Source organism: Leiobunum rupestre, chromosome 1, assembly GCF_980474605.1.
Source record: "Leiobunum rupestre chromosome 1, qqLeiRupe1.1.hap1, whole genome shotgun sequence".
Lineage (NCBI taxonomy): Eukaryota > Metazoa > Arthropoda > Arachnida > Opiliones > Sclerosomatidae > Leiobunum > Leiobunum rupestre.
Genome location: NC_143384.1, coordinates 38,424,790 through 38,443,344, shown reverse-complemented (window position 1 = coordinate 38,443,344; position 18,555 = coordinate 38,424,790). Strand labels below are relative to the sequence as shown.

The 18,555-nt window shown below is 40.8% G+C and overlaps 33 non-coding genes across 33 annotated transcripts; all 33 read left to right on the top strand.

Annotated features, from left to right (window-relative positions):
* Positions 1 to 211: 211 nt before the first annotated feature.
* On the top strand, positions 212 to 283 carry TRNAE-CUC (transfer RNA glutamic acid (anticodon CUC)). Its single transcript has one exon. It is a non-coding gene; the product is annotated as a tRNA-Glu (tRNA).
* Positions 284 to 352: 69 nt separating this feature from the next.
* On the top strand, positions 353 to 424 carry TRNAE-CUC (transfer RNA glutamic acid (anticodon CUC)). Its single transcript has one exon. It is a non-coding gene; the product is annotated as a tRNA-Glu (tRNA).
* A 236-nt stretch (positions 425 to 660) lies between these two features.
* TRNAE-CUC (transfer RNA glutamic acid (anticodon CUC)) lies at positions 661 to 732 on the top strand. The gene has a single exon. It is a non-coding gene; the product is annotated as a tRNA-Glu (tRNA).
* Positions 733 to 968: 236 nt separating this feature from the next.
* On the top strand, positions 969 to 1,040 carry TRNAE-CUC (transfer RNA glutamic acid (anticodon CUC)). The gene has a single exon. It is a non-coding gene; the product is annotated as a tRNA-Glu (tRNA).
* A 236-nt stretch (positions 1,041 to 1,276) lies between these two features.
* Positions 1,277 to 1,348, top strand: TRNAE-CUC (transfer RNA glutamic acid (anticodon CUC)). The gene has a single exon. It is a non-coding gene; the product is annotated as a tRNA-Glu (tRNA).
* Positions 1,349 to 1,570: 222 nt separating this feature from the next.
* On the top strand, positions 1,571 to 1,642 carry TRNAE-CUC (transfer RNA glutamic acid (anticodon CUC)). The gene has a single exon. It is a non-coding gene; the product is annotated as a tRNA-Glu (tRNA).
* Positions 1,643 to 1,878: 236 nt separating this feature from the next.
* TRNAE-CUC (transfer RNA glutamic acid (anticodon CUC)) lies at positions 1,879 to 1,950 on the top strand. The gene has a single exon. It is a non-coding gene; the product is annotated as a tRNA-Glu (tRNA).
* A 236-nt stretch (positions 1,951 to 2,186) lies between these two features.
* TRNAE-CUC (transfer RNA glutamic acid (anticodon CUC)) lies at positions 2,187 to 2,258 on the top strand. Its single transcript has one exon. It is a non-coding gene; the product is annotated as a tRNA-Glu (tRNA).
* A 69-nt stretch (positions 2,259 to 2,327) lies between these two features.
* TRNAE-CUC (transfer RNA glutamic acid (anticodon CUC)) lies at positions 2,328 to 2,399 on the top strand. Its single transcript has one exon. It is a non-coding gene; the product is annotated as a tRNA-Glu (tRNA).
* A 236-nt stretch (positions 2,400 to 2,635) lies between these two features.
* Positions 2,636 to 2,707, top strand: TRNAE-CUC (transfer RNA glutamic acid (anticodon CUC)). The gene has a single exon. It is a non-coding gene; the product is annotated as a tRNA-Glu (tRNA).
* An 856-nt stretch (positions 2,708 to 3,563) lies between these two features.
* On the top strand, positions 3,564 to 3,635 carry TRNAE-CUC (transfer RNA glutamic acid (anticodon CUC)). Its single transcript has one exon. It is a non-coding gene; the product is annotated as a tRNA-Glu (tRNA).
* An 82-nt stretch (positions 3,636 to 3,717) lies between these two features.
* Positions 3,718 to 3,789, top strand: TRNAE-CUC (transfer RNA glutamic acid (anticodon CUC)). Its single transcript has one exon. It is a non-coding gene; the product is annotated as a tRNA-Glu (tRNA).
* An 82-nt stretch (positions 3,790 to 3,871) lies between these two features.
* Positions 3,872 to 3,943, top strand: TRNAE-CUC (transfer RNA glutamic acid (anticodon CUC)). Its single transcript has one exon. It is a non-coding gene; the product is annotated as a tRNA-Glu (tRNA).
* Positions 3,944 to 4,179: 236 nt separating this feature from the next.
* On the top strand, positions 4,180 to 4,251 carry TRNAE-CUC (transfer RNA glutamic acid (anticodon CUC)). The gene has a single exon. It is a non-coding gene; the product is annotated as a tRNA-Glu (tRNA).
* Positions 4,252 to 4,333: 82 nt separating this feature from the next.
* TRNAE-CUC (transfer RNA glutamic acid (anticodon CUC)) lies at positions 4,334 to 4,405 on the top strand. The gene has a single exon. It is a non-coding gene; the product is annotated as a tRNA-Glu (tRNA).
* Positions 4,406 to 4,487: 82 nt separating this feature from the next.
* On the top strand, positions 4,488 to 4,559 carry TRNAE-CUC (transfer RNA glutamic acid (anticodon CUC)). Its single transcript has one exon. It is a non-coding gene; the product is annotated as a tRNA-Glu (tRNA).
* A 390-nt stretch (positions 4,560 to 4,949) lies between these two features.
* On the top strand, positions 4,950 to 5,021 carry TRNAE-CUC (transfer RNA glutamic acid (anticodon CUC)). Its single transcript has one exon. It is a non-coding gene; the product is annotated as a tRNA-Glu (tRNA).
* A 236-nt stretch (positions 5,022 to 5,257) lies between these two features.
* Positions 5,258 to 5,329, top strand: TRNAE-CUC (transfer RNA glutamic acid (anticodon CUC)). Its single transcript has one exon. It is a non-coding gene; the product is annotated as a tRNA-Glu (tRNA).
* A 236-nt stretch (positions 5,330 to 5,565) lies between these two features.
* Positions 5,566 to 5,637, top strand: TRNAE-CUC (transfer RNA glutamic acid (anticodon CUC)). Its single transcript has one exon. It is a non-coding gene; the product is annotated as a tRNA-Glu (tRNA).
* A 69-nt stretch (positions 5,638 to 5,706) lies between these two features.
* On the top strand, positions 5,707 to 5,778 carry TRNAE-CUC (transfer RNA glutamic acid (anticodon CUC)). The gene has a single exon. It is a non-coding gene; the product is annotated as a tRNA-Glu (tRNA).
* Positions 5,779 to 6,634: 856 nt separating this feature from the next.
* TRNAE-CUC (transfer RNA glutamic acid (anticodon CUC)) lies at positions 6,635 to 6,706 on the top strand. Its single transcript has one exon. It is a non-coding gene; the product is annotated as a tRNA-Glu (tRNA).
* Positions 6,707 to 6,788: 82 nt separating this feature from the next.
* Positions 6,789 to 6,860, top strand: TRNAE-CUC (transfer RNA glutamic acid (anticodon CUC)). Its single transcript has one exon. It is a non-coding gene; the product is annotated as a tRNA-Glu (tRNA).
* An 82-nt stretch (positions 6,861 to 6,942) lies between these two features.
* TRNAE-CUC (transfer RNA glutamic acid (anticodon CUC)) lies at positions 6,943 to 7,014 on the top strand. The gene has a single exon. It is a non-coding gene; the product is annotated as a tRNA-Glu (tRNA).
* A 236-nt stretch (positions 7,015 to 7,250) lies between these two features.
* Positions 7,251 to 7,322, top strand: TRNAE-CUC (transfer RNA glutamic acid (anticodon CUC)). Its single transcript has one exon. It is a non-coding gene; the product is annotated as a tRNA-Glu (tRNA).
* Positions 7,323 to 7,404: 82 nt separating this feature from the next.
* Positions 7,405 to 7,476, top strand: TRNAE-CUC (transfer RNA glutamic acid (anticodon CUC)). The gene has a single exon. It is a non-coding gene; the product is annotated as a tRNA-Glu (tRNA).
* Positions 7,477 to 7,558: 82 nt separating this feature from the next.
* Positions 7,559 to 7,630, top strand: TRNAE-CUC (transfer RNA glutamic acid (anticodon CUC)). Its single transcript has one exon. It is a non-coding gene; the product is annotated as a tRNA-Glu (tRNA).
* Positions 7,631 to 8,020: 390 nt separating this feature from the next.
* Positions 8,021 to 8,092, top strand: TRNAE-CUC (transfer RNA glutamic acid (anticodon CUC)). Its single transcript has one exon. It is a non-coding gene; the product is annotated as a tRNA-Glu (tRNA).
* Positions 8,093 to 8,328: 236 nt separating this feature from the next.
* Positions 8,329 to 8,400, top strand: TRNAE-CUC (transfer RNA glutamic acid (anticodon CUC)). Its single transcript has one exon. It is a non-coding gene; the product is annotated as a tRNA-Glu (tRNA).
* Positions 8,401 to 8,636: 236 nt separating this feature from the next.
* TRNAE-CUC (transfer RNA glutamic acid (anticodon CUC)) lies at positions 8,637 to 8,708 on the top strand. The gene has a single exon. It is a non-coding gene; the product is annotated as a tRNA-Glu (tRNA).
* A 69-nt stretch (positions 8,709 to 8,777) lies between these two features.
* Positions 8,778 to 8,849, top strand: TRNAE-CUC (transfer RNA glutamic acid (anticodon CUC)). The gene has a single exon. It is a non-coding gene; the product is annotated as a tRNA-Glu (tRNA).
* Positions 8,850 to 9,085: 236 nt separating this feature from the next.
* On the top strand, positions 9,086 to 9,157 carry TRNAE-CUC (transfer RNA glutamic acid (anticodon CUC)). Its single transcript has one exon. It is a non-coding gene; the product is annotated as a tRNA-Glu (tRNA).
* Positions 9,158 to 9,393: 236 nt separating this feature from the next.
* TRNAE-CUC (transfer RNA glutamic acid (anticodon CUC)) lies at positions 9,394 to 9,465 on the top strand. The gene has a single exon. It is a non-coding gene; the product is annotated as a tRNA-Glu (tRNA).
* Positions 9,466 to 9,533: 68 nt separating this feature from the next.
* On the top strand, positions 9,534 to 9,605 carry TRNAE-CUC (transfer RNA glutamic acid (anticodon CUC)). The gene has a single exon. It is a non-coding gene; the product is annotated as a tRNA-Glu (tRNA).
* The last annotated feature ends 8,950 nt before the right edge of the window (positions 9,606 to 18,555 follow it).

Below are 18,555 nucleotides of genomic sequence, written 5' to 3'. Positions count from 1 at the left end.
TCCTATTATTTCAACAAAGAAAGCAAGGATTTCATTAGTTATTTAAACTATGCATCGTCCGGTGTCGTCTTGTGGTTAGGATAGCTGACTCTCACTCAGAAGGCCCGGGTTCAAACCCCTGTATCGGAATGTTTCCATTTCAGTTCAATCCACTTCATATTATTTCAACAAAGAATGCAAGGATTTCATTGTTTATTTAAACCTTGCATCATCCGATGTCGTCTAGTGGTTAGGATATCTGACTCTCACTCAGAAGGCCCGGGTTCAAACTCCGGCATCGGAATGTTTCCATTTTAGTTCAATCCACTTCCAGAATGCAAGGATTTCATTGTTTTTTTTAAACCTTGCATCATCCGGTGTCGTCTAGTGGTTAGGATATCTGACTCTCACTCAGAAGGCCCGGGTTCAAACCCCGGCATCGGAATGTTTCCATTTTAGTTCAATCCACTTCCTATTATTTCAACAAAGAAAGCAAGGATTTCATTAGTTATTTAAAACTTGCATCATCCGATGTCGTCTAGTGGATGGGATATCTGACTCTCACTCAGAAGGCCCGGGTTCAAACTCCGGCATCGGAATGTTTCCATTTTAGTTCAATCCACTTCCTATTATTTCAACAAAGAATGCAAGGATTTCATTGTTTATTTAAACCTTGCATCATCCGGTGTCGTCTAGTGGTTAGGATATCTGACTCTCACTCAGAAGGCCCGGATTCAAACCCCGGCATCGGAATGTTTCCATTTTACTTCAATCCACTTCCTATTATTTCAACAAAGAAAGCAAGGATTTCATTAGTTATTTACACTATGCATCGTCCGGTTTCGTCTAGTGGTTAGGATATCTGACTCTCACTCAGAAGGCCCGGGTACAAACCCCGGCATCGGAATGTTTCCATTTTACTTCAATCCATTTCCTATTATTTCAACAAAGAAAGCAAGGATTTCATTAGTTATTTAAACTATGCATCGTCCGGTGTCGTCTAGTGGTTAGGATATCTGACTCTCACTCAGAAGGCCCGGGTTCAAACCCCGGCATCGGAATGTTTGCATTTTACTTCAATCCACTTCCTATTATTTCAACAAAGAAAGCAAGGATTTCATTAGTTATTTAAACTATGCATCGTCCGGTGTCGTCTTGTGGTTAGGATAGCTGACTCTCACTCAGAAGGCCCGGGTTCAAACCCCTGTATCGGAATGTTTCCATTTCAGTTCAATCCACTTCATATTATTTCAACAAAGAATGCAAGGATTTCATTGTTTATTTAAACCTTGCATCATCCGATGTCGTCTAGTGGTTAGGATATCTGACTCTCACTCAGAAGGCCCGGGTTCAAACTCCGGCATCGGAATGTTTCCATTTTAGTTCAATCCACTTCCAGAATGCAAGGATTTCATTGTTTATTTAAACCTTGCATCATCCGATGTCGTCTAGTGGATGGGATATCTGACTCTCACTCAGAAGGCCCGGGTTCAAACTCCGGCATCGGAATGTTTCCGTTTTAGTTCAATCCACTTCCTATTATTTCAACAAAGAATGCAAGGATTTCATTGTTTATTTAAACCTTGCATCATCCGGTGTCGTCTAGTGGTTAGGATATCTGACTCTCACTCAGAAGGCCCGGATTCAAACCCCGGCATCGGAATGTTTCCATTTTACTTCAATCCACTTCCTATTATTTCAACAAAGAAAGCAAGGATTTCATTAGTTATTTACACTATGCATCGTCCGGTTTCGTCTAGTGGTTAGGATATCTGACTCTCACTCAGAAGGCCCGGGTACAAACCCCGGCATCGGAATGTTTCCATTTTACTTCAATCCATTTCCTATTATTTCAACAAAGAAAGCAAGGATTTCATTAGTTATTTAAACTATGCATCGTCCGGTGTCGTCTAGTGGTTAGGATATCTGACTCTCACTCAGAAGGCCCGGGTTCAAACCCCGGCATCGGAATGTTTGCATTTTACTTCAATCCACTTCCTATTATTTCAACAAAGAAAGCAAGGATTTCATTAGTTATTTAAACTATGCATCGTCCGGTGTCGTCTTGTGGTTAGGATAGCTGACTCTCACTCAGAAGGCCCGGGTTCAAACCCCTGTATCGGAATGTTTCCATTTCAGTTCAATCCACTTCATATTATTTCAACAAAGAATGCAAGGATTTCATTGTTTATTTAAACCTTGCATCATCCGATGTCGTCTAGTGGTTAGGATATCTGACTCTCACTCAGAAGGCCCGGGTTCAAACTCCGGCATCGGAATGTTTCCATTTTAGTTCAATCCACTTCCAGAATGCAAGGATTTCATTGTTTTTTTTAAACCTTGCATCATCCGGTGTCGTCTAGTGGTTAGGATATCTGACTCTCACTCAGAAGGCCCGGGTTCAAACCCCGGCATCGGAATGTTTCCATTTTAGTTCAATCCACTTCCTATTATTTCAACAAAGAAAGCAAGGATTTCATTAGTTATTTAAAACTTGCATCATCCGATGTCGTCTAGTGGATGGGATATCTGACTCTCACTCAGAAGGCCCGGGTTCAAACTCCGGCATCGGAATGTTTCCATTTTAGTTCAATCCACTTCCTATTATTTCAACAAAGAATGCAAGGATTTCATTGTTTATTTAAACCTTGCATCATCCGGTGTCGTCTAGTGGTTAGGATATCTGACTCTCACTCAGAAGGCCCGGGTTCAAACCCCGGCATCGGAATGTTTGCATTTTACTTCAATCCACTTCCTATTATTTCAACAAAGAAAGCAAGGATTTCATTAGTTATTTAAACTATGCATCGTCCGGTGTCGTCTAGTGGTTAGGATATCTGAGTCTCACTCAGAAGGCCCGGGTTCAAACTCCGGCATCGGAACGTTTCCATTTTAGTTCAATCCACTTCCTATTATTTCAACAAAGAAAGCAAGGATTTCATTGTTTATTTAAACTATGCATCGTCCGGTGTCATCTAGTGGTTAGGATATCTGACTCTCACTCAGAAGGCCCGGGTTCAAACCCCTGTATCGGAATGTTTCCATTTCAGTTCAATCCGATTCATATTATTTCAACAAAGAATGCAAGGATTTCATTGTTTATTTAAACCTTGCATCGTCCGGTGTCGTCTAGTGGTTCGGGTATCTGACTCTCACTCAGAAGGCTCGGGTTCAAACCCCGGCATCGGAATGTTTCCATTTTACTTCAATCCACTTCCTATTATTTCAACAAAGAAAGCAAGGATTTCATTGTTTATTTAAACTATGCATCGTCCGGTCTCGTCTAAAGGTTAGGATATCTGACTCTCACTCAGAAGGCCTGGGTTCAAACCCCGGCATCGGAATGTTTTCATTTTACTTCAATCCACTTCCTATTATTTCAACAAAGAAAGCAAGGATTTCATTAGTTATTTAAACTATGCATCGTCCGGTGTCGTCTAGTGGTTAGGATATCTGATCGAATCTCACTCAGAAGGCCCGGGTTCAAACTCCGGCATCGGAATGTTTCCATTTTAGTTCAATCCACTTCCTATTATTTCAACAAAGAAAGCAAGGATTTCATTAGTTATTTAAACTATGCATCGTCCGGTTTCGTCTAGTGGTTAGGATATCTGACTCTCACTCAGAAGGCCCGGGTTCAAACCCCGGCATCGGAATGTTTCCATTTTAGTTCAATCCACTTCCTATTATTTCAACAAAGAAAGCAAGGATTTCATTGTTTATTTAAACCTTGCATCATCCGGTGTCGTCTAGTGGTTAGGATATCTGACTCTCACTCAGAAATCCCGGGTTCAAACTCCGGCATCGGAATGTTTCCATTTTAGTTCAATCCACTTCCTATTATTTCAACAAAGAAAGCAAGGATTTCATTAGTTATTTACACTATGCATCGTCCGGTTTCGTCTAGTGGTTAGGATATCTGACTCTCACTCAGAAGACCCGGGTTCAAACCCCGGCATCGGAATGTTTCCATTTTACTTCAATCCACTTCCTATTATTTCAACAAAGAAAGCAAGTATTTCATTGTTTATTTAAACTATGCATCGTCCGGAGTCGTCTAGTGGTTAGGAAATCTGACTCTCACTCAGAAGGCCCGGGTTCAAACCCCGGCATCGGAATGTTTCCATTTCAGTTCAATCCACTTCCTATTATTTCAACAAAGAAAGCAAGGATTTCATTGTTTATTTAAACCATGCATCGTCCGGTGTCGTCTAGTGGTTAGGATATCTGACTCTCACTCAGAAGGCCCGGATTCAAACCCCGGCATCGGAATTTTTGCATTTTACTTCAATCCACTTCCTATTATTTCAACAAAGAAAGCAAGGATTTCATTAGTTATATAAACTATGCATCGTCCGGTGTCGTCTAGTGGTTAGGATAGCTGACTCTCACTCAGAAGGCCCGGGTTCAAACCCCGGCATCGGAATGTTTCCATTTTACTTCAATCCACTTCCTATTATTTCAACAAAGAAAGCAAGTATTTCATTGTTTATTTAAACTATGCATCGTCCGGTGTCGTCTAGTGGTTAGGATATCTGACTCTCACTCAGAAGGCCCGGGTTCAAACCCCGGCATCGGAATGTTTGCAATTTACTTCAATCCACTTCCTATTATTTCAACAAAGAAAGCAAGGATTTCATTAGTTATTTAAACTATGCATCGTCCGGTGTCGTCTTGTGGTTAGGATAGCTGACTCTCACTCAGAAGGCCCGGGTTCAAACCCCTGTATCGGAATGTTTCCATTCCAGTTCAATCCACTTCATATTATATCAACAAAGAATGCAAGGATTTCATTGTTTATTTAAAACTTGCATCATCCGATGTCTTCTAGTGGATGGGATATCTGACTCTCACTCAGAAGGCCCGGGTTCAAACTCCGGCATCGGAATGTTTCCATTTTAGTTCAATCCACTTCCTATTATTTCAACAAAGAATGCAAGGATTTCATTGTTTATTTAAACCTTGCATCATCCGGTGTCGTCTAGTGGTTAGGATATCTGACTCTCACTCAGAAGGCCCGGATTCAAACCCCGGCATCGGAATGTTTCCATTTTACTTCAATCCACTTCCTATTATTTCAACAAAGAAAGCAAGGATTTCATTAGTTATTTACACTATGCATCGTCCGGTTTCGTCTAGTGGTTAGGATATCTGACTCTCACTCAGAAGGCCCGGGTACAAACCCCGGCATCGGAATGTTTCCATTTTACTTCAATCCATTTCCTATTATTTCAACAAAGAAAGCAAGGATTTCATTAGTTATTTAAACTATGCATCGTCCGGTGTCGTCTAGTGGTTAGGATATCTGACTCTCACTCAGAAGGCCCGGGTTCAAACCCCGGCATCGGAATGTTTGCATTTTACTTCAATCCACTTCCTATTATTTCAACAAAGAAAGCAAGGATTTCATTAGTTATTTAAACTATGCATCGTCCGGTGTCGTCTTGTGGTTAGGATAGCTGACTCTCACTCAGAAGGCCCGGGTTCAAACCCCTGTATCGGAATGTTTCCATTTCAGTTCAATCCACTTCATATTATTTCAACAAAGAATGCAAGGATTTCATTGTTTATTTAAACCTTGCATCATCCGATGTCGTCTAGTGGTTAGGATATCTGACTCTCACTCAGAAGGCCCGGGTTCAAACTCCGGCATCGGAATGTTTCCATTTTAGTTCAATCCACTTCCAGAATGCAAGGATTTCATTGTTTTTTTTAAACCTTGCATCATCCGGTGTCGTCTAGTGGTTAGGATATCTGACTCTCACTCAGAAGGCCCGGGTTCAAACCCCGGCATCGGAATGTTTCCATTTTAGTTCAATCCACTTCCTATTATTTCAACAAAGAAAGCAAGGATTTCATTAGTTATTTACACTATGCATCGTCCGGTTTCGTCTAGTGGTTAGGATATCTGACTCTCACTCAGAAGGCCCGGGTACAAACCCCGGCATCGGAATGTTTCCATTTTACTTCAATCCATTTCCTATTATTTCAACAAAGAAAGCAAGGATTTCATTAGTTATTTAAACTATGCATCGTCCGGTGTCATCTAGTGGTTAGGATATCTGACTCTCACTCAGAAGGCCCGGGTTCAAACCCCTGTATCGGAATGTTTCCATTTCAGTTCAATCCGATTCATATTATTTCAACAAAGAATGCAAGGATTTCATTGTTTATTTAAACCTTGCATCGTCCGGTGTCGTCTAGTGGTTCGGGTATCTGACTCTCACTCAGAAGGCTCGGGTTCAAACCCCGGCATCGGAATGTTTCCATTTTACTTCAATCCACTTCCTATTATTTCAACAAAGAAAGCAAGGATTTCATTGTTTATTTAAACTATGCATCGTCCGGTCTCGTCTAAAGGTTAGGATATCTGACTCTCACTCAGAAGGCCTGGGTTCAAACCCCGGCATCGGAATGTTTTCATTTTACTTCAATCCACTTCCTATTATTTCAACAAAGAAAGCAAGGATTTCATTAGTTATTTAAACTATGCATCGTCCGGTGTCGTCTAGTGGTTAGGATATCTGATCGAATCTCACTCAGAAGGCCCGGGTTCAAACTCCGGCATCGGAATGTTTCCATTTTAGTTCAATCCACTTCCTATTATTTCAACAAAGAAAGCAAGGATTTCATTAGTTATTTAAACTATGCATCGTCCGGTTTCGTCTAGTGGTTAGGATATCTGACTCTCACTCAGAAGGCCCGGGTTCAAACCCCGGCATCGGAATGTTTCCATTTTAGTTCAATCCACTTCCTATTATTTCAACAAAGAAAGCAAGGATTTCATTGTTTATTTAAACCTTGCATCATCCGGTGTCGTCTAGTGGTTAGGATATCTGACTCTCACTCAGAAATCCCGGGTTCAAACTCCGGCATCGGAATGTTTCCATTTTAGTTCAATCCACTTCCTATTATTTCAACAAAGAAAGCAAGGATTTCATTAGTTATTTACACTATGCATCGTCCGGTTTCGTCTAGTGGTTAGGATATCTGACTCTCACTCAGAAGACCCGGGTTCAAACCCCGGCATCGGAATGTTTCCATTTTACTTCAATCCACTTCCTATTATTTCAACAAAGAAAGCAAGTATTTCATTGTTTATTTAAACTATGCATCGTCCGGAGTCGTCTAGTGGTTAGGAAATCTGACTCTCACTCAGAAGGCCCGGGTTCAAACCCCGGCATCGGAATGTTTCCATTTCAGTTCAATCCACTTCCTATTATTTCAACAAAGAAAGCAAGGATTTCATTGTTTATTTAAACCATGCATCGTCCGGTGTCGTCTAGTGGTTAGGATATCTGACTCTCACTCAGAAGGCCCGGATTCAAACCCCGGCATCGGAATTTTTGCATTTTACTTCAATCCACTTCCTATTATTTCAACAAAGAAAGCAAGGATTTCATTAGTTATATAAACTATGCATCGTCCGGTGTCGTCTAGTGGTTAGGATAGCTGACTCTCACTCAGAAGGCCCGGGTTCAAACCCCGGCATCGGAATGTTTCCATTTTACTTCAATCCACTTCCTATTATTTCAACAAAGAAAGCAAGTATTTCATTGTTTATTTAAACTATGCATCGTCCGGTGTCGTCTAGTGGTTAGGATATCTGACTCTCACTCAGAAGGCCCGGGTTCAAACCCCGGCATCGGAATGTTTGCAATTTGCTTCAATCCACTTCCTATTATTTCAACAAAGAAAGCAAGGATTTCATTAGTTATTTAAACTATGCATCGTCCGGTGTCGTCTTGTGGTTAGGATAGCTGACTCTCACTCAGAAGGCCCGGGTTCAAACCCCTGTATCGGAATGTTTCCATTCCAGTTCAATCCACTTCATATTATATCAACAAAGAATGCAAGGATTTCATTGTTTATTTAAAACTTGCATCATCCGATGTCGTCTAGTGGATGGGATATCTGACTCTCACTCAGAAGGCCCGGGTTCAAACTCCGGCATCGGAATGTTTCCATTTTAGTTCAATCCACTTCCTATTATTTCAACAAAGAATGCAAGGATTTCATTGTTTATTTAAACCTTGCATCATCCGGTGTCGTCTAGTGGTTAGGATATCTGACTCTCACTCAGAAGGCCCGGATTCAAACCCCGGCATCGGAATGTTTCCATTTTACTTCAATTCACTTCCTATTATTTCAACAAAGAAAGCAAGGATTTCATTAGTTATTTACACTATGCATCGTCCGGTTTCGTCTAGTGGTTAGGATATCTGACTCTCACTCAGAAGGCCCGGGTACAAACCCCGGCATCGGAATGTTTCCATTTTACTTCAATCCATTTCCTATTATTTCAACAAAGAAAGCAAGGATTTCATTAGTTATTTAAACTATGCATCGTCCGGTGTCGTCTAGTGGTTAGGATATCTGACTCTCACTCAGAAGGCCCGGGTTCAAACCCCGGCATCGGAATGTTTGCATTTTACTTCAATCCACTTCCTATTATTTCAACAAAGAAAGCAAGGATTTCATTAGTTATTTAAACTATGCATCGTCCGGTGTCGTCTTGTGGTTAGGATAGCTGACTCTCACTCAGAAGGCCCGGGTTCAAACCCCTGTATCGGAATGTTTCCATTTCAGTTCAATCCACTTCATATTATTTCAACAAAGAATGCAAGGATTTCATTGTTTATTTAAACCTTGCATCATCCGATGTCGTCTAGTGGTTAGGATATCTGACTCTCACTCAGAAGGCCCGGGTTCAAACTCCGGCATCGGAATGTTTCCATTTTAGTTCAATCCACTTCCAGAATGCAAGGATTTCATTGTTTTTTTTAAACCTTGCATCATCCGGTGTCGTCTAGTGGTTAGGATATCTGACTCTCACTCAGAAGGCCCGGGTTCAAACCCCGGCATCGGAATGTTTCCATTTTAGTTCAATCCACTTCCTATTATTTCAACAAAGAAAGCAAGGATTTCATTAGTTATTTACACTATGCATCGTCCGGTTTCGTCTAGTGGTTAGGATATCTGACTCTCACTCAGAAGGCCCGGGTACAAACCCCGGCATCGGAATGTTTCCATTTTACTTCAATCCATTTCCTATTATTTCAACAAAGAAAGCAAGGATTTCATTAGTTATTTAAACTATGCATCGTCCGGTGTCGTCTAGTGGTTAGGATATCTGACTCTCACTCAGAAGGCCCGGGTTCAAACCCCGGCATCGGAATGTTTGCATTTTACTTCAATCCACTTCCTATTATTTCAACAAAGAAAGCAAGGATTTCATTAGTTATTTAAACTATGCATCGTCCGGTGTCGTCTTGTGGTTAGGATAGCTGACTCTCACTCAGAAGGCCCGGGTTCAAACCCCTGTATCGGAATGTTTCCATTTCAGTTCAATCCACTTCATATTATTTCAACAAAGAATGCAAGGATTTCATTGTTTATTTAAACCTTGCATCATCCGATGTCGTCTAGTGGTTAGGATATCTGACTCTCACTCAGAAGGCCCGGGTTCAAACTCCGGCATCGGAATGTTTCCATTTTAGTTCAATCCACTTCCAGAATGCAAGGATTTCATTGTTTATTTAAACCTTGCATCATCCGATGTCGTCTAGTGGTTAGGATATCTGACTCTCACTCAGAAGGCCCGGGTTCAAACCCCGGCATCGGAATGTTTCCATTTTAGTTCAATCCACTTCCTATTATTTCAACAAAGAAAGCAAGGATTTCATTAGTTATTTACACTATGCATCGTCCGGTTTCGTCTAGTGGTTAGGAAATCTGACTCTCACTCAGAAGGCCCGGGTTCAAACCCCGGCATCGGAATGTTTGCATTTTACTTCAATCCACTTCCTATTATTTCAACAAAGAAAGCAAGGATTTCATTAGTTATTTAAACTATGCATCGTCCGGTGTCGTCTTGTGGTTAGGATAGCTGACTCTCACTCAGAAGGCCCGGGTTCAAACCCCTGTATCGGAATGTTTCCATTTCAGTTCAATCCACTTCCTTTTATTTCAACAAAGGAAGCAAGGATTTCATTGTTTATTTAAATATTGCATCGTCCGGTGTCGTCTAGTGGTTAGGATATCTGACTCTTACTCAGAAGGCCTTCCTTACTGACTAACCAAAAGCTTGAACGACGACGAAGAGGTTTTTATAATATAGACTAGCTGAGAAGCCCTCAGCTAGTGGTCTGTTTAGAGGCACCCTTTTCCCCATATTCGAACCACCGCAGTAAGGCCACCTCCCCCTGTTTCCCATGCGAGAATTATCGTGGCACCCTTTACCCCATAGTCGAACCACCGTAGTAAGGCCCCCGACCCTTTTTTCCACGCGATAATTTCCGTGTTATCCTTTACCCCATAGTCGAACCTCCCCCCCCGATAAGGCCTCCTCCCAATGTCCCTAGGGGATAATTTCCATGGTACTCTTTTCCCCATAGTAGAACCACCCCAGTAACTCTTTTCCCCGTAGTGAGAACTACTGTGGTACCCCCCCTTTTCCCATGCGATAATTACATTGGTACCCCCTCCCCCCTTTCCAAATGTGATAATTACCGTGGTACTCCCCCCCCTTTTCCCATGCGATAATTACATTGGTACCCCCTCCCCCCTTTTCAAATGTGATAATTACCGTGGTACTCCCCCCCCTTTTCCCATGCGATAATTACATTGCTACCCCCTCCCCCCTTTTCAAATGTGATAATTACCGTGGTACTCCCCCCCCTTTTCCCATGCGATAATTACATTGGTACCTCCTCCCCTCTTTTCAAATGTGATAATTACCGTGGTACCCCCTCCCCCTTTTCCCATGCGAGAGTTTCCGTGGTACTCTTTTCCTTGCAAAAATAACTAAAAAACTTGCAGGCGTCGAAAAACCCCTCTGTACTCCTTGAAACCCCCTGTATCCAATGGCTGATTTACTCTCATGACGAATAAATTAAAATACGCTCGTCCTTGAGTCGCGATTTACAGTGCGAAATTCGAGCCAATGCGAAATCCGAGCCAGTGCGAAATCCGAGCCAGTGCGAAATCCGATCCGAAATTCCAAAAACAAACTTAATGACCAGTGGCGTCACCAGGATTTCAAAACTGGTGGCGCTTAAGCCATAAGCACTGGTCAGGGGCGTCTCATTGAGTGATATGGGGAGAGGGGGAGGGGCTCCCAAAAAGGTTTGTAAAGTTGAAACATTGAGACCGACTTGGAAAATTGAAATTTTGATGCCAATTTTTAAGTTTGAAGAAACTTTTCGCCAAGTAAATTAGAAAAATTCTGAATTTTAGGAAGCGCTTAAGAAATTTTTCAGGTGGCTCAAGCGCCGCCTAAAACACCCTAGCGACGCCACTGTTAATGACCAAATGTATACTTGACTGAGTATTAAGGCGAAGCGCAACGACCGCGGTTTTACACAGAGAAATTACCTTCGGCGATGTCACGTTAGACCCGATTTCTGAAATATGCTCAATGACCTAGTATTAAGGCGAAGCGCTAGGCATACCTTCGGTGTGTACCTCCGTGTACTCGCGGCGATGCCACGTTAGAGTCGCGAATGAGAGTCAGAAAAAAACGCGACGAAAGGGTCTTAGAGTTTTATAATGTAGATAGTCAGGATCTCTGGAGCTCCCCTCTTTTACCCGTACTACCAGCCAATAAACCCATCGCGGCCCGTGTCAAATTTAAAGCAACTGTCGGCTCTATCATTGCCACCTGTATTATGAATAGGCCCCTGTTATTAGAGATGGCGTTGAATCTATCCGAATCTTCGAAAAAAAATGACTTTCGTGGAGAGCGTGGAGCCATCTATTAATGGGAACTGAAGCTAAAATTCAAAATAGCGAAACAATAACGTCGTCAGAGAGCCTTTATATAGTATTATATTTAGACCACTTTTACTCTACTTAGTGAACTTTAACCAAAATTATATATCCCATATAAAATATATTGTAAACAATTACTATAATTGAAGTTATTGACAAATTTACAAACGAGCCAATCAACGCGAAGCATACTTTTATGTCCCGCCTTTTGGGTCAAAATGTAGCTTCAGCACCTGGTTTTGATTTCGACGCTATCGACATCTGTTGAAAAAAGAGCTACTTCAGCCAGAGCCGACACTTGCTTTAAATCAAGCGTCGTTAGGGCTAGCTCCGTTCCACGTGCTAACTTCGCGCGCTTCGGTTCGTCTCGTATCCATGGAGACGGAAGTTGAAGAAGCTAAAAAGATAGTGCAAAAAGTCGCCGCAGGGAGCCACGTATAGCGGTTCGGATTTTTTATCTATGGCGGATTCTAATTTATAGGGAGTTAGTGTATTATAAACTTACGATTATACCCTTTTCAGACGAGGCCTATATACAGTTCGTTTAGCAAACGACAATTTACTGAAATATATTGTAAAAAAATCTTTGATTAACTAAATACCGTTTTATAAGCAGACATGGGCAAAATCGCTAGTGATATTTAGAAATTCAGTGAGAGTGTAGCTAAATAAAAATCTTCACTCTTTGCCACTCTCGCATTTCAACACTCACTGGGGGCACTCTTCCCCCAAGAGTGCAATTAGTCAAGGTCACCAATTTCACTCTTATTCTTGGTGGGAAACTTAAAATTTAAGCCAAAGATTTTAGCCTCCTTTGTCGTTAATAGATGGCGCCACGCTCCCCAGTAAAGTAAATAAATTAAATTTCAATTTCAATTTCCCGCCTTCCTTTAATAGTCTTGAAAATCGATAAGAGTGAAAGTGCTGACCTCGATTAACTTCACTCTCTTCACGCGAGCGAGCTCGCCAAGTGAAGAAAATAAAGATCGTTTCAAAGCATGGTTGTACGACTCTATGAGTAATAACATAAATTTGCTTCGACGCTAGTCATTGCGGCGTATTTGCCCTAGTGCAAACTAGCCTTAAAAACTAATATCTTAACCTATAACAGTAGTTAATTTAATTATTTGATTTCCACGAAGGTTGGAAGAGCATAGCTTCAGTGAACAGCGAAAGGACTCTGGCGGAACTCGGCCTGGACTCTCTGATGGGCGTCGAAGTGAAGCAAACCCTCGAGAGGGACTACGAACTTAATCTCTCCATCCAAGAAATCCGTGTCTTAAACATCAAGAAGTTGATTGAAATCGGTGGTGGTTCAACTTCCAGCGCCGTTTCCAAGTCAGACGAAACCGTCAAGAAGACAACTGAACCGAATACCACGAACGGCGTCAACGGTGATACTCCCAACCACCCGAAAGTAATCGACTTGAAGCTTCCCGAACAAGTGATCATTCCTCTGAACAATTTCAAGTCCGCCAAAGCCGTCTTCATGGTGCATCCCATCGAAGGATTCTCAGTCATGCTAGGAGCCGTGAGTTCCCATCTCAACACAGCTTCCTTCGGTCTTCAGTGCACGGCGAAGGCTCCCATCGACACCATTCAGGATCTGGCGAGTTTCTATGTACAAGTAAGAAGCCCTCATACCTTAAATTTGATTTTTGTCTTCCCAAAATTGACATTATTGACATCAGTATGGCACTGCTTGTTCTTCTAGAGCCAACTTTCCTATTAATAGACTATGGTTTTAAAATTTTATATGGAGTAGGAAATAAATGGAAACATAACACGCGTTACGCTACCTAACTAGCGCCGATCAATAACTGTTAATGGGAAATTTTTTGATCCAAGATAAATATGCAAATTTAAGATTTAAGTTCGTTTCTTTGTAAATTGAGTTATCCGTTTGTTTCCGTATGCCGAAATCGACATTTACTGGGGTAAAGGTTGACAACTCTTAAAGAGTTACTACTAGTCTTTGGAGGTTTCAAAGTTAACAATAATATTCCAAAATCGAAGATAATAAGTTTGTCTGTATTATAGTATTATCTTTGCAATTGCAAAGACGAAATAGTAAGCCTGAAAAAGAAGGCACTTTTGTCCAAAAATCGTATTGCGTTGTCGTGTACTCTGCTTCACTCTAAAATGTTACCAGTCAACTAAAATGCTGCAGAGAACTCAGTTATAAACATACAGCAGAAAAAGAGAAGAATATAAACAATCCAAAAAGCTTTTTAAAAATTTAATATTTCAGGACATTAGTTGCTCTTTAGTCCCTAATTGGGAATTAAGAGGCCCCATTTATAGTACTTTTCGAGGTTCCTTACTTCAAATTTTGTAGGGCCCTTCTGATTTCTGTAACTCAGGTAGGCAGCATTAAAGCGCTGCCTATCGCTGGAACCACGGTAGTTTGTAAAATCAACGGAAATTAGTGTTTTTGAATATTGTGCGTACCATTGGTAAATATTGGAGTTGAAAGTCGGAAAAGTTCCGGAAAATTACCGAGGTCTTTTTTCCGGAACATTTTCCGAATTTTTTCGAAAAAAAAGGAAAACTAAACCTCTAGACTAGTCTAGAATAAAAAACTCTTAGAATGCAATGTTTAATTTTTTTATTTTTCCGGAAAATTAACAACGCGCTAGTAAATAGTGAGATTAAAGTAATTAACAACCACTGTTATACAATTAAAAGGTATAACGGCCGTAGCTGTGTTTTTGGTAATAAAATCTTTTAATTGTACAACAGTTGTTGTTAATTATTTTAATATCTTAATTATGTACAAGAACTGTCCTTTTTATTAGTTAAGCCAGTAAATAGTGGTAAATAGTCGTGAAATGTTGAACAATGGTAAGTAGTGGTAAATATCGTAAATAAGGTAAATTAATGTTCGTGCCATTCTTCACTATTCTCAAGTGAACATGTTTCGTAACTTAACCGTGGACTATAAAATTAAAAAGCATGCTCTTCCAGCCGAGCTTCGGTGAGTCACAACACGTTGAAACCGTAAACGGAAAAACTGTCAGTGAGTAACCGCTCTCGACGTTATGTCCTTTGAGCGTTACGGAACGAAAAAAATTGGTCAAAATATTCGTAGAACGTTTTTCACGGGAGCTGCAAGAACCCTAATGGGTTCCTAATTCAGGAAAATTTAAAGTTTGCCATTATTTGCCATTATTTAAAACTTTTCCCATTTTATACACTAACGGTAATAATATTTGTTTAAAAAACCGAACAATGAAATATTTTGACTTGATATATGTAAAAAAATTGATATTGATATATAACTATTATTTACCACACAATGCGTATTGAGAGAGGTATATTTGTGATGTTTGGCGTAAAAGTGCTTAACGAAGGAATAGCTCTAAAGTTAACAACAAACATTAATTTATCCGACGTGGTGCGCGTTAACCTTTTCATATGATTCTTTTTACTAAAAGTTACTTTCTGACTTTTGAAACTATTCGTTCATTCGTCGTTTCTAGGCTTAAGACTGATTATTGAGAGGCTCGCGCCTTCTCTCAATACGCATATTAACTAAATCTATCAAGTTACACAAATACTACAATATTGCACTACGTTTTTCAAAACTTATGCGTCACAAGCTGTTCCAACAGTGTTAGCAACCCAATATTCCAACGTCGCAGATTTTTAACATCTCAATTGTTATATATTGATTTTGAGAGCTCGCGCCATCTCTCAATACGCATACCATCTGCTAATTACCACCTCGGAACACTGCTGGAAATTCATAACTTTTTTAATTTCGGTCCCTTCTTTACCCGCACAATTTCGAAGAGTAAATTCGGTTTCTATAAATCAAAACCCTATTTCCGTGCAGCAAATAAAGTCAGTTCAATCGGAAGGACCCTATCATCTCTGTGGGTATTCGTTCGGCGGCTTGGTGGCTTTCGAGATGGCGCTGTTACTCCAGCAGGATTTGGGAATCAAACACGGCGTCAGCTCGTTGACGCTTTTGGATGGAGCCCCGGATTTCATGACGATCCAGGTCGAGAAGCAAGTTGGCCGTATGAAGAACATCGAAACCGAGGGACGAATCACTGCTCTTAGGGTATTTCTGCTTCGATTCGTAAACAAACAGTCCTCAGAGGTAAGACAATGTCCCTCTCACTTGGAATGCTTATCGCTGCCTATTACCATCCCGAACCGTAGACAGATATGTACTATCCTTATGACAGAAAATAATTTTTTGAACGCGTTGAATTGATATAAAACTCTCCTACCAAAAAGCGTTCAAGAGAACTTGGAGGATGCAGGAATAATAACCTCGCGGAGAGTTCAGTTTCATCAGTGGCCGCCATGCAAATGTAAATTCGACCTCCAATAAGGGTCATTTTGGGTGTGGCCATCTGTATTAAGGTGACAGAACTATGACCTTACTTGTTATTAGTTATCTTTCAGTGTATGGATGTCGCCAAGCGGCAATGAACATGAAACGGGATTTCCGCCTCTGATGACACCGAACTTTCCACCCGTCCGCTACTCCTGCAGGCTTTATTCTTCCGAGCCTATCCTAACATTCAAGCCCTTAATAATGTGCAAAAGTTGATAATTTAAACCTGACCTATTTTCCGTTACACGCTTTCACGCAGAAAAAATTGTGATTAAAAGCAGACGATTTATCATTACGAAGTAGGCGAGGGTGGTACCAGAGGCTAATGATAGTACTTAGGGGCGTATTAACCATTAGGCAAAGTAGGCACGTGCCTAGGGCGCCATTTTTCTAGGGGTGCCAAAACTCTGATAAAGCCCCACGGTACATGTACTTGGCTTACCCCTACTCGAAATAAAGGTTCGGGGAAACTAAAATATATTTATTTATTTATTACAAACCGATACGCCCCTCCTTAGCTGGAAAATGCCAAGGGGCGCCAAATTTTTCTGTGCCTAAAGGCGCCGATAGGGTTAATCCGCCCCATATACCTCCTATTCTAAGGTACCTTATCCATTTTTGGCCAAAGGGATTATGACAGGAATTCCAAATAACATTTATATATATAATTGTGTATAGTTAAAATACTTTTATATTTTGTTGCACAGCTATTTGACAAACTGCAAAAACTTAATTCTTGGGAAGAGCAGCTGACGATGGGCAGAGAAATCTTAGCCAAATCGACGGGTTTGGACATCGACATGGAGATCTACAAGCGAGCGGCTGAAACCTACTACCAGAAACTACTGGCAGCCTTCCAATATCAAACATCTGGGAAATTCCAGGGTGACGTCACTCTGATCAAAGCTGAGGAAAGCGTCAAATTGTCTTCGAAACTACCCCAGGACTACGGTCTCAGCAAGGTATAACGCAACATATTTGTGATGTTTCGCGTATAACTGCTTAACGAAAAAATAGCTCTAAAGTTAACAACACACATTTATTAATTTATGCTACGCGGTGCGCGTTTACATTACCCATTAATATGATTCCTTTTACCAAAAATCACACTCTGACTTTTGAAGCTATTCGTTCCTTCGTCGTCTCTATGTTTATGACTGATTATTGAGAGGCTCGCGCCATCTGTCAATACGCATATTAACTAAATCTATCAAGACATAAATACTACAATATTGCACTACGTTTTTCAAAACTTATGCGCAGTGGTGTAAACCTAAAAAACAGAACCAGGGCGCTACACTGGGTACGGCCAACTTCGATTTCGCGCGTGTTAGAAGTTGGATGTACCAGCCACTAGAAATGTACGTCAACTTCGATGTTTATCGTTATTGCAGTTCGCCGTACCTAGGTAATGACTTGAATTGGTTATAGTACTTTCCTACCATAGACATACTAAATGAAATTGACCCACGATTTTACACGGAGCGCGTGTGCAAGCTAGACGGGAGGTAAAAACTGGGGAAAGCGCCTTCTATGGGTGACACGATTAAATAAGAAATTTAACGTGATTTCACGAAAGTCACGGGTGTCGAGAAAACGATTCTTTGGTAATCTGATGAAGGTGCTATTTAATTTTAATTATGCAAATAAATATATTAATTCGTAGAAAATGAAAGGTAGACAAATCGTATTGTTATTTCAGTTGGCACTTTTACTGAATTTACCTCACGACTGCTAGTTCTTGCTTAGGCTTAGCCTATTCACCGAGGTCTATTTTATTTTATGTCTGTTTCCTATGGGCAAAATTCATAATAAATTCACACACCCTTCATTCGAGGCTGCAAGGCTAGGCCGGTTTAGGGTAATAGCAGCATTCCTATGTCACCGACTTCTACGTATAATTTTTGAAATAAAAATTTATATTTGCTAACAATCATAAACGTAAATTGTTGACTGGAATAAGCTAACCAAAAACCATAATCGTGTTATCTAAATACGACATCATTCGCTAATATTATTAAATAAATTAAATTGGAAACAAAACTCACGAGTTGATCGTTGACTAGTCAGGGAGTCGCTCTAGAAACAGCAGTTACTGTTAAGGTAACCAGACGCTTAAACACGGGTTTTATACATAGATATAGAAAATAACTATATGAGGAGGCCCAACCAGGGGGAAAAAGAGCTTCTTTCTGTTATGAAAATTTCATCCCCCGCGTGGCATGCGTTATAGGGAAGAATAATAATAATCATAATCATAATTATCAGCTAGGCTAATACCCAAGGCACCACCCTAGGCCTAAGTCATCGAGCGACTTTTAAAGCCTTTAATTCAGGTGGCCGGGTTACAATGCGTAGGAGGGTGGTGGAAAGCCACGCGAGCCAACAGCTCCCTACACTAACTATTACCGTTAACCTCGACAAGTTTTTATGGAAGGGGAAACCGAACATCT